This window comes from Panicum virgatum, chromosome 4K (genome assembly GCF_016808335.1).
Source record: "Panicum virgatum strain AP13 chromosome 4K, P.virgatum_v5, whole genome shotgun sequence".
NCBI classification, from domain to species: domain Eukaryota; kingdom Viridiplantae; phylum Streptophyta; class Magnoliopsida; order Poales; family Poaceae; genus Panicum; species Panicum virgatum.
This window is the reverse complement of record NC_053139.1, coordinates 43588702-43597984: the sequence shown is the minus strand read 5'-3', so window position 1 is coordinate 43597984 and position 9283 is coordinate 43588702. Positions and strand designations below refer to the sequence as shown.

The following is a 9283-nucleotide window of genomic DNA, read 5'->3' as shown; positions in this document are numbered from 1 at the left end:
AATTTATTTCAAATAAAAAAATATAAAATTAGTACCCAAAAATTTCTAAAAATATAATCTACCAACTACCACTACTCTAGTTTTACTACAATATATATAAAAAAGACACTGCTATTTCGTACCCTGCATATGGAATAGTTATTCCATACCCGAGCCCAACCTCCGCGCCAGGCTCCTGATCCGAGTGCGGCTCGCACCCTGCTCACCGCACGCCGGTTTTGCTCAGGGAGCTCGGTCGTGGCATGCAACCGGTTTTCTTAAGGGCCATCGATTTTGAATAGCCGCGTTTGGTTACGGGTCAAATCAAGATTACACAAAAAGACGAATGCCCGCATGGAGTACTAAATGAAGTCTATTTGCAAAACATTTTCAGGGACGGGTGTAACTTTTCGAGATGAATCTAATGGCGGTAATTAATTGATGATTTGCTACAGTGATGCTACAGTAATCATCCTCTAATCACGCGGTCAAAGGCCTCATTAGATTCGTCTCGCGATTTACACGGGGGTTGTGGAGGTGGTTTTATAATTAGACTTCATTTAATACTCTAAATTAGCGGTCAAAGATGAAAAAAAATTCCATGAAATCTAACCAAACACGGCCAAGAAAACCAACATCGTGGGCTTCCAGTCACGTGATCACGTCGGGCTCGGGCAGCACCGTGGCAGATTGGGCATGTGCTGGGTGGGACCCATGAAAGTATGGACTTTTGTCATGATAGGGAGGCAAGCAGGCAGCTGCTTCTCGTGATATCTCGTCTCTGCTCTGCTCTCGTTTACTAATTGTTTCAAGCATTGCTCTCGTTATTATTTTGTTAATCATAGATCAAACCGTAAAAACATGAACTTGTAAACATTGCAGCCACAAAAAGATCACAGATGGAAAACGCTATTTCATAGTAAGTGTTAAAAATATATCTACAAATATCTCTGTGCATGCCACATATTAGTTTTATCAGACTTAATCAAGCTGACGACACAAAATAAATCGTGTGGCCATCGTCGCCGATCCTGACACTCAACACCTGTTCAGAGGGCGCTTCAGAGGCTGTGCTTGATTCAGAGTAAGCAGAGGTCGGGGGATTCATGCTGATTGTTTGCCATCTGCTTCTCGCCTGAAGCTTGTTGGTTAGAGTGGGTGGCAGAGGATCGATCCTGTCATCCGTTCAGAGATTAAAGCAGCAGCAAATCATTAGAAAAACTTTCACAGGGTGTGAAATAGCTAACAGCAACCAAACCACACCAACAATGAACTATCAATCAATATTCTTCCCACCTTCAGGCCATGACGTATCATGTGTCAAGTAAAAAATCATAGTGGAAGACAAAGAACCGAGTGGCAGCCGATTTAATTATAAGCAGCCAGCAGCAACAAAGGCACTGCATAATCATCACCATGAAGAAATGAATCTCACTGACAATGGAAGCAACTGAGAAAACAAAACCGATATGGCGTTAAATCTTACCATATACATGGGATCAGAATTTCCTTTCCAACGTAACCCATGTGGCACAAAAGATTTCGCCAAATTCTACAGCCTGAACAAAATTGCAAACCCGAAATTACATGATGAACAACTCAATTAATCTACAAATACTGAAATAACTAGCTGCCGTGCATAGAAAAAAGAAGCAAACTAATTGGATTCAGAAAAGATTTTTTGGGTAGGATCCAGAAAAGATAGATATGAAGAGGAATGGATCTGTGACTATTTGAGGACATAGGGTGAATCTGAGGAATTGAGCAATTTAGCGCACGAGATCTTTGATTTGCAGAGGATACGAATAGTTGTTCAATCTTGGTTAAGACCGATCTAGTACACGAAAAAACAGGGGAAAGGGAATGAGCAGTCCATCGATCTCGCTATTGCCTCCAAAGAAAAACACCTGATAAGGAAGAGATCTTAGCATGGAGCCGAGGGATCCGCCCTCACCCATCTGCGCGGGTCGACCTGCCTGATAATGATGTTTCTTGTTGTGCACACAGGAATTAAAAAGAGCTATTACCTACACAAATAGTCCAAGCCTCTATAGGAACTCAAGTAGAACCACAGGGAATCGGATGGAGGAGGGGGTGGATGGCGAGGAAAGCTCCAAAGAAATCGACAGCTTCTGGTGACGATGACGAGCCGAGCTGCTGCAGTGGATCTTTCCTTTTGAGCCAGTCGGCGCGTGCTGATGACGCTTCTGCGGAGAGGAAGGAAGGCCGATGGGTGAGTTCCCACGTGTTAGGTGGATCGGGTCGGGGGCCTCCTGCCGGCGGTCAACGGCAACGGCAACGGCGGCGGCGGAACTGCGGCAGGTACTGACCTGGGGCGATGACGACGAGAGCGGAGCAACCTCGCGGAGCTCTGAATGGACGACGGCGAGCCGATGGATGACTTCCCGCGCATTACGTGGATCGGGTCGCAACTCCGGCCGGCGGTCGACGGCCACAGCGGCACCAACACTGACCTGGGGCCAACGGCGTCGGGAAACGGATCGCGAGGTGGGGGGAAAGAAAACCGCTTTCGGTCACCGCGAGGGTGTGGGTGGGTAGTGGGGGTGGGCTTACCGTGAGGGGGAAAACCGGGACTGTGCGGGGGAAAACCACCAGGTCGCGGTGTCCGGTCGTCGCAGGTTGGCTCGGGTACACAATAAACTATTCTGTACCCAGGGTGTAAAATAGAGCTACTATATATATATTAATAAAAGTTGAATTTTTCTTTAAAAAATTATAACTAATTCATTTCAAAATATAAAAATATAAAATTAGCATAAAAATTTTCTAAAAATATAATCTACCTATTGCCACTCTATAGAAGTTGAATATTCTTAGTCTAGTTTAAGAACTGAAGTCAAACATTAGCAACAATTTGATGTTCCATTTTAATAAAAACTCAATATCATATAATAATTCAAACTCTCACAATAAATTGATATATCCTACATATTTATGCATGTAATAAATTAGAATGTCAATGTTGTGTCATTGAGTGCCTAAAATGGTATACAATGTATTGTTAATGTGGTTAATCAAGCATAATTTTAGTTCAAATATAGCTCCAAAATAAACGAATCAATTTGAGTGCTTCAAGTATCGTCAATGTAACAAGTTATAATATCATATAATTGAGTATTTCCAATCTAAGCTATGTGGTATGTTAGGATGTGATGTAATCGAATCTCTCTCTTCTATGTAATCATTGGAAAAGTCATTTATTAATTGCTTTGTTAAGTATAATTTAATTAGAATTTGAAATCATAGGATGTTCGGGTGTTACAACATGTGAGATACGAATAAATGTTGCCTTTACTCGATATTTGAATAAACATCCATGCCCGACATGATCTGCATCTGGTTCACTCCGTATTCGATACACATCTATTTGTATTCATAACCGAAGCAATCAGAATCCGTATATGTATCCGAGACTATCCGTGTTCGAATTCAAATCCGATAGAAAATGTGAAAACAAATACAACGATCCATTTACATTCCTACAACAAAATATATAAGGCATTAATTATTGATATGCTAAGTTTAATTTCTTTAAGCTTCAAAGTATACTTTTCAATATTTTATTATTGTTGTTTGAAAAGTATTGCATGCGGCAGATAGGATATTCCGATGTGGCAATTAGCCTCTGGACTTTCCAGAGTCGTCGCAACACCGGGACCCGCATCTATCGAAGCGCACCACAAAATTTCCACCCACCAAATTTCGTCAGCAAGCGTTCCCGGATCAAAACCAAAGTTCAACATGCGTTCCCCGGATCAAATCGCTCGCAACACCGGGACCCGCAGCCTTTTCCCTGTTTTGCTGACGAAATTTGGTTCCTGGCACGCCAAAGCTCAACCATAGCTTTCCGCAGCACATTAGCTTTCTGCACCAAAGTAGCTTTCACGCGCCAAACAGGCTCCTGGCGAGTGCCTATAAGTAGCGGTGCCATCAGGATTGTTGATCACACCGCTAAACCTCAAGCGCTTTCCTGATTGCATAGCTGCAACGAACCTTCAGCTCTCAGCTCCACAACTCCAATGGCAATGGCATCCTTCGCCATCTTGTGCCGGGCTCTGCTCGCTCTGAATTCCCCGCCGGCGCCTCGCTCTCCCCCTCAGTCGCCGGCTGCTCCGCGACTCTGCGATCCTCATGGTGCTAGGGGCCTTCGCTCTCTTCCACGCCGTCGCCGTTCCCAACATCGATGCCAACCTCACCCTCGCTGCCACCGGCTTTGTGATGTGGGTGGCCGGAGTCGCGCTGCTACTGCTCGCTCTCACGGCCAGTCGCTTCCCAGCGGCGGCAAGTCTCGCGGCTCAGCTCGTGGAAGCAGCGGTTCAGGTCTTCTTCTAGCCGTAGGCCCGGAGGCCGGAACACAGCTACGTACAGTATAGGGGGACCCAATCGGTGGCGGCGCCGATACATCACGCAGCCTTTCCCTTTTTGCTCTGTTCCTGGCTTCCTGCCGATTTACTTGTGCTCCTCATCGAATTGTTAAACTGTCATGTGCAGTTGCTTAACTAAACTCGTTTTGCACTTTGTTCTCAGTATTTTAGAGGACAGTAGTAACTCGTTATAACACATGCACTCGCAGCTTTAGATATAAAGGCCGTGTTTAGTTTCCCATTTTTGGAATTTTGAAAGGATTTTTTTTATTTTTGAAGTACTAAATATAAACTAATTACAAAACTCGTCTGTAAACTACGAGACAAATCTAATGAGTCTAAGTAATCTATCATTAGAACATGTTTACTATAGCTTTACTGTAGCAAATTGCTGTCTAATCACATTGTAATTAGGTTCATTAGATTCGTCTCGCGATTTACATTCCATTTGTGTAATGCGAATTTTTTTCCAACTATATTTAATACACCATACAAGTGATTTACAAAATTTTAAGAATTTTGAAGTTTGGAACTAAACACACCCAAAGCTACAAAATGGTTTAAAAGGCTAGTTTTTTTGGACGAAGTTGTCAACATTATATTACAATCAATCCACTTGACAAAAGCTTGCAGCTCTGTAAAGCAGCTCGGTACTTCGTTTAGATGCAAAAACTTTACCTCGTAAATATCACATCGAATATGTCAGTACATATTTGAAGTATTAAACGTGGACTAATTACAAAATAAATTATAGATTCTGTCAGTAAATTACGAGACGAATCTAATGATCTCATGTGTTACTGTAGCAATTTGATGTCTAATCATGGCCTAATTAGACTCATTAGATTCGTCTCGTAATTTACAAGCAATACAATTAATATTTTATTTCATCTAGATTTAATACTTCATGCACGTACCGCACATATTCGATATGATAGTTTTGGAATTTTAAATTTTGCATGTAAACAGGGCCGCAGCTCTGTAAAGCAACTCGGTAATTCTGTCGCTTTCGGTCGCTTCCGCTTCTTTGGGCGGCTGCTGCGACCAGCAATTGTCAGCTGTACCTAGTAAAAAATCAATACTAGTCAGGTAGTGTAGTTAAGGCCGTGTTTAGATCTAAAAATTTTATTCGAAAATTTGTCACATTGAATATTTAGACACATACATAGAGTATTAAATAAAATCTGCGTATAAAACTTTTTACACAGATGAGTTGTAAATCGCGAGACAAATCTAATGAGTCTATTTAATCCATAATTTGCAACAGTGATACTATAGTAACTATTCGCTAATTATGGATTAATTAGACTCATTAAATTTATCTCATGATTTACAACTCATTCATGCAAAAAGTTTTATAAATATATTTTATTTAGTATACCGAAATAGTAAAATTCTCTTTTAAAAAATTTATGCCAAAAAAACTAAACACTGCGTAATGCTGGTTGCCGCTGCAGCCGCAGCGAGTCAGCTACCCAGGATACAACGAAAGCAGCCAAGACCAAGAAAATGGATCTGGGCTGCGCCGCCGCGGCTTTGCCTGTCTTCATGCGTGTCTCGATCTGTATCCCCCATACGTGGAAGTAATCTATTGCTTCCCGTCAACAGCCCAACGCCGAGAAAATTAATAGAGCTAATACTGTCTGTTTGATTTGAAGTGCAGAATAAGTAAGCACTGGCCGCTACTACACTCAAGAGCTTTTGGAAAATTTCCAGTGGAGGAGGTGACGTAGCATGCAGCTCTTTTTTTTTTGAAAGGGTAAAACATTTTCATTCATTCATAGGCAGGTTACAGAAATGAGTGCAAAGTTGCCCCATTGAAGGTTTGCCAATGCATCTCTTACTGGACAATGCAAATTATGGCTTAAAGCATTACAAGAGAAAAAGCAAGAAATAGAAATCGAAGCCTGTCTCGCCATCTTTGCAAGCTTGTCAGCCACTTTATTGTTTTGTCTGCTAATCTTCAGGATGGAGCAATTTATTCCCTGTGTCACATCTGCAAATTCAGCAAGAACAGGTCGCAGTGACCAATGGCCTGGGCTGTGTCGCAGTGAGGCCGTCCTGGCTGTTTTGGCTAGCACTTCGTTATCTGTAATCAAGTTAGCCCTCTGTAAATTGAGTGCTCTAGCTAGTTTCGCCCCCAAGAGTAGAGCGTTTGCCTCTGCTTGTAGTGGCTCCATTGCTTGCTGTATACCTACCTGAAAAAAAGGAACCAGAACAGAGACTATGGCTTGGAGTTGTTAGAATGAAAATACCAACTCCAGTTTGGTTGTATGCAGCCGATTGTTGCACACATACAGATGCATCACAGAAAATATTGGGGCCCTCTTGAATCTGCACAGATGCATTTAAATTCATACCTGACAAGTTATTACGTTGGCCATGATTTTCATGATCATGTATGGGCAAGGGTTCTTCCATCACTGCTGCAAAAGAATTGTCAATGGCAGTCGCTTCGAAAAGAAGTCTTGATGTTGTCCAATGCACGTTGTTAAACCTGTGATCATTCCTAGCCTTCCATAGACACCACATGATTGAGAAAATGATACCTGCCGTCATGTTTGGTGCACCCTGCTGCAGCAAGGAGCCTATTTGAACATGGAGACCACTTGTAGAAGATGGCAGATTATCTGATCTGAGGCCTAGGACTGAGCCAAACCATGTAGCCCTAGCAAAGCTGCATTCAAAGAATAAGTGGTTGTCATCTTCTACCATACCACACCTGGAGCATTTTTCATCAATCCTCTGAATTATGTGGTGTATTCTTTTGCCGGTGCCAAGGGCGAGTCTGAGTAACCTCCATGCAAAAGTTTTGACTCTAGGTTGAATAAGCTTGTCCTTCCACACCTGTCTAAGAATTTGTATAACCTGCAGAGGAGTGTTTGGCGGGGGTTGGCTTGCTGCCTCCTCTTTGGCCAACATATTGTAAGCACTTTTTGAAGAGCATAGGCCATTAGGAGTCAACTTCCAGCAAATTATGTCTGGTCCTTGTCCTGCAATGACCGGGGCCTGCACCAAAGCATCCATGGATTGCTGGCCAAAAAGGGTGATAATTTTATTCTCATCCCACATTTTAGAGTTTGGCAACCACAAATCAGACACGGTATTAGGTATTTGATAATCAGTTTGTTCAAGGTTTAGACGATCATGCATTTCTTTCCAGAAAGGGCTCCAAGGTTGGTTCCAAATAGAAGTATTGCCATCAATAAATTGTATAGTGACATGGGTTTCAAGGTGGTGCCTAATGCTTAGAATGGAAGACCAGAAAGTGGATTTGCAGATATGAGCGGAGGCTGTCCATAGGGAGGCATTTGGGAAATATTTAGCCTTGATTATTTTTGCTACCATAGATCCAGGTTCATTGATAAAGCGCCACGCAGCGTTGATGAGCATACCTTTGTTTACCAGCTGTAGCTTTCGAATGCCTAGACCTCCCTCCTTTTTTGGTTTGCAGCATGCGTCCCATGATCTGTAGTGTATGGGCTTCTTGTTCTGGTCCGTCTGTACTCCTTGCCACCAAAAGGTTCTGATAATGGCTGTGAGCTTTGCTAGAAATTTCTTTGTGAACAAAATGTTAGCCATGTAATATATCGGAATTGAAGCAAAAACAGATTGGATCAGGGTCAGCCGCCCAGCATGATTTAGAGTATTAGCTTTTGTTAGGGTGAGTCTTGACTTGAATTTTTGATAAATGAAATCATAAGCCTTGTCTTTGTCCTTTTGTGTGATGAGCAGAGGATGCCCAAGATGCATAGTGTTTGGTTTGAAGTCACTAACAGGAAAAATGCTCTTAATTTGGGCTTTGGAAACGGTTGTTACCTTTTTGCTCAAAAGAATTGAGGATTTTGCCCAGTTCGGTGTTTGCCCTGAAGCTGCACAAAAAGAGTCAAGAATGCTTTTGATTGTTTGAACTTGTTGCGGATCAGCTTTTCCACAAATAATGAGACCATCTTCAAAAAGAATAGAGTGGATAGGCGGGCAGTCTGGTCCAAGTGTGATACCTGTAAGCTCTTGATTCTCTAGAGCATTTTGTAGACAAATCGACAGCTCATTAATAGCAAGGACAAATAGGTATGGCGACAGTGGGCAACCCTGTCTTATTCCTCTTGTAGCCTTTACTTGTCCATGGGGCTGCCCATTAACATTGATAGCAAAAGAGGTCGTAGAGATGCAAGCATGGATCAGTTTGATAAAATGACCACTATATCCTTTATGGCGCAAATAATTTAGCACAAAAGGCCATTCAATACGATCAAAAGCTTTTGCCAGGTCAATTTTTAGCATGAAAGCATGTTGTTTGAAAGATTTAAGATTAAAAGAGTGCACAATCTCTTGAGCAATGATGATGTTATCAGTTATGCGCCTACCCTGAATGAAGGCATGCTGAGAGTGATGAATATAATCAGGCAACTCCTCTTTCAGTCTATTTGCTAGGGACTTTGCAATGAGACGATATGCGACATTGGTAAGACTAATCGGCCTATAATCAGTGACATGGATGGCCTGTAGTTTTTTCGGGATCAAAACAATATCAGTAGCATTTAGGGATTGTGAGATATTACCGGTATTGTAGAATTCCGTGATCAAGTTGTGTATATCTTGCTTTATCCATGGCCAGGTCGCACGGTAGAAGGCCACATTGAGTCCATCTGGTCCCGGCGCCGAATTTAGTCTCATACTTTTGATGATCTGTAAGCACTCATCAATACTTGGCGTGGAATTTGTGAATTCATTAGTTATAGTGCGTTCAAATTGGAAGTCTATATTGTGAGCAGGAACAGTAGTAGTGAAAAGATTTGAAAAATAAGAAATAAATTCCTGCGCAATGTCTTGGGGGTTTGCTAGCGGTTGACCTCCCGCATTTTCAATAAACAAAATTCTGTTCTTTTGCCTCCTCTTAGTGCAAGCTTGCTGGAAGA

General features: G+C 42.2%; 1 long non-coding RNA gene across 1 annotated transcript; it reads right to left on the bottom strand.

The window, feature by feature from the left end:
• Positions 1 to 879: 879 nt before the first annotated feature.
• On the bottom strand, positions 880 to 2460 carry LOC120704207. Its single transcript, XR_005687497.1, has 4 exons — positions 2310 to 2460; positions 1466 to 2186; positions 1276 to 1379; positions 880 to 1154 (listed from the first exon to the last, which is right to left on the bottom strand). It is a non-coding gene; the product is annotated as an uncharacterized LOC120704207 (long non-coding RNA).
• Positions 2461 to 9283: the final 6823 nt, after the last annotated feature.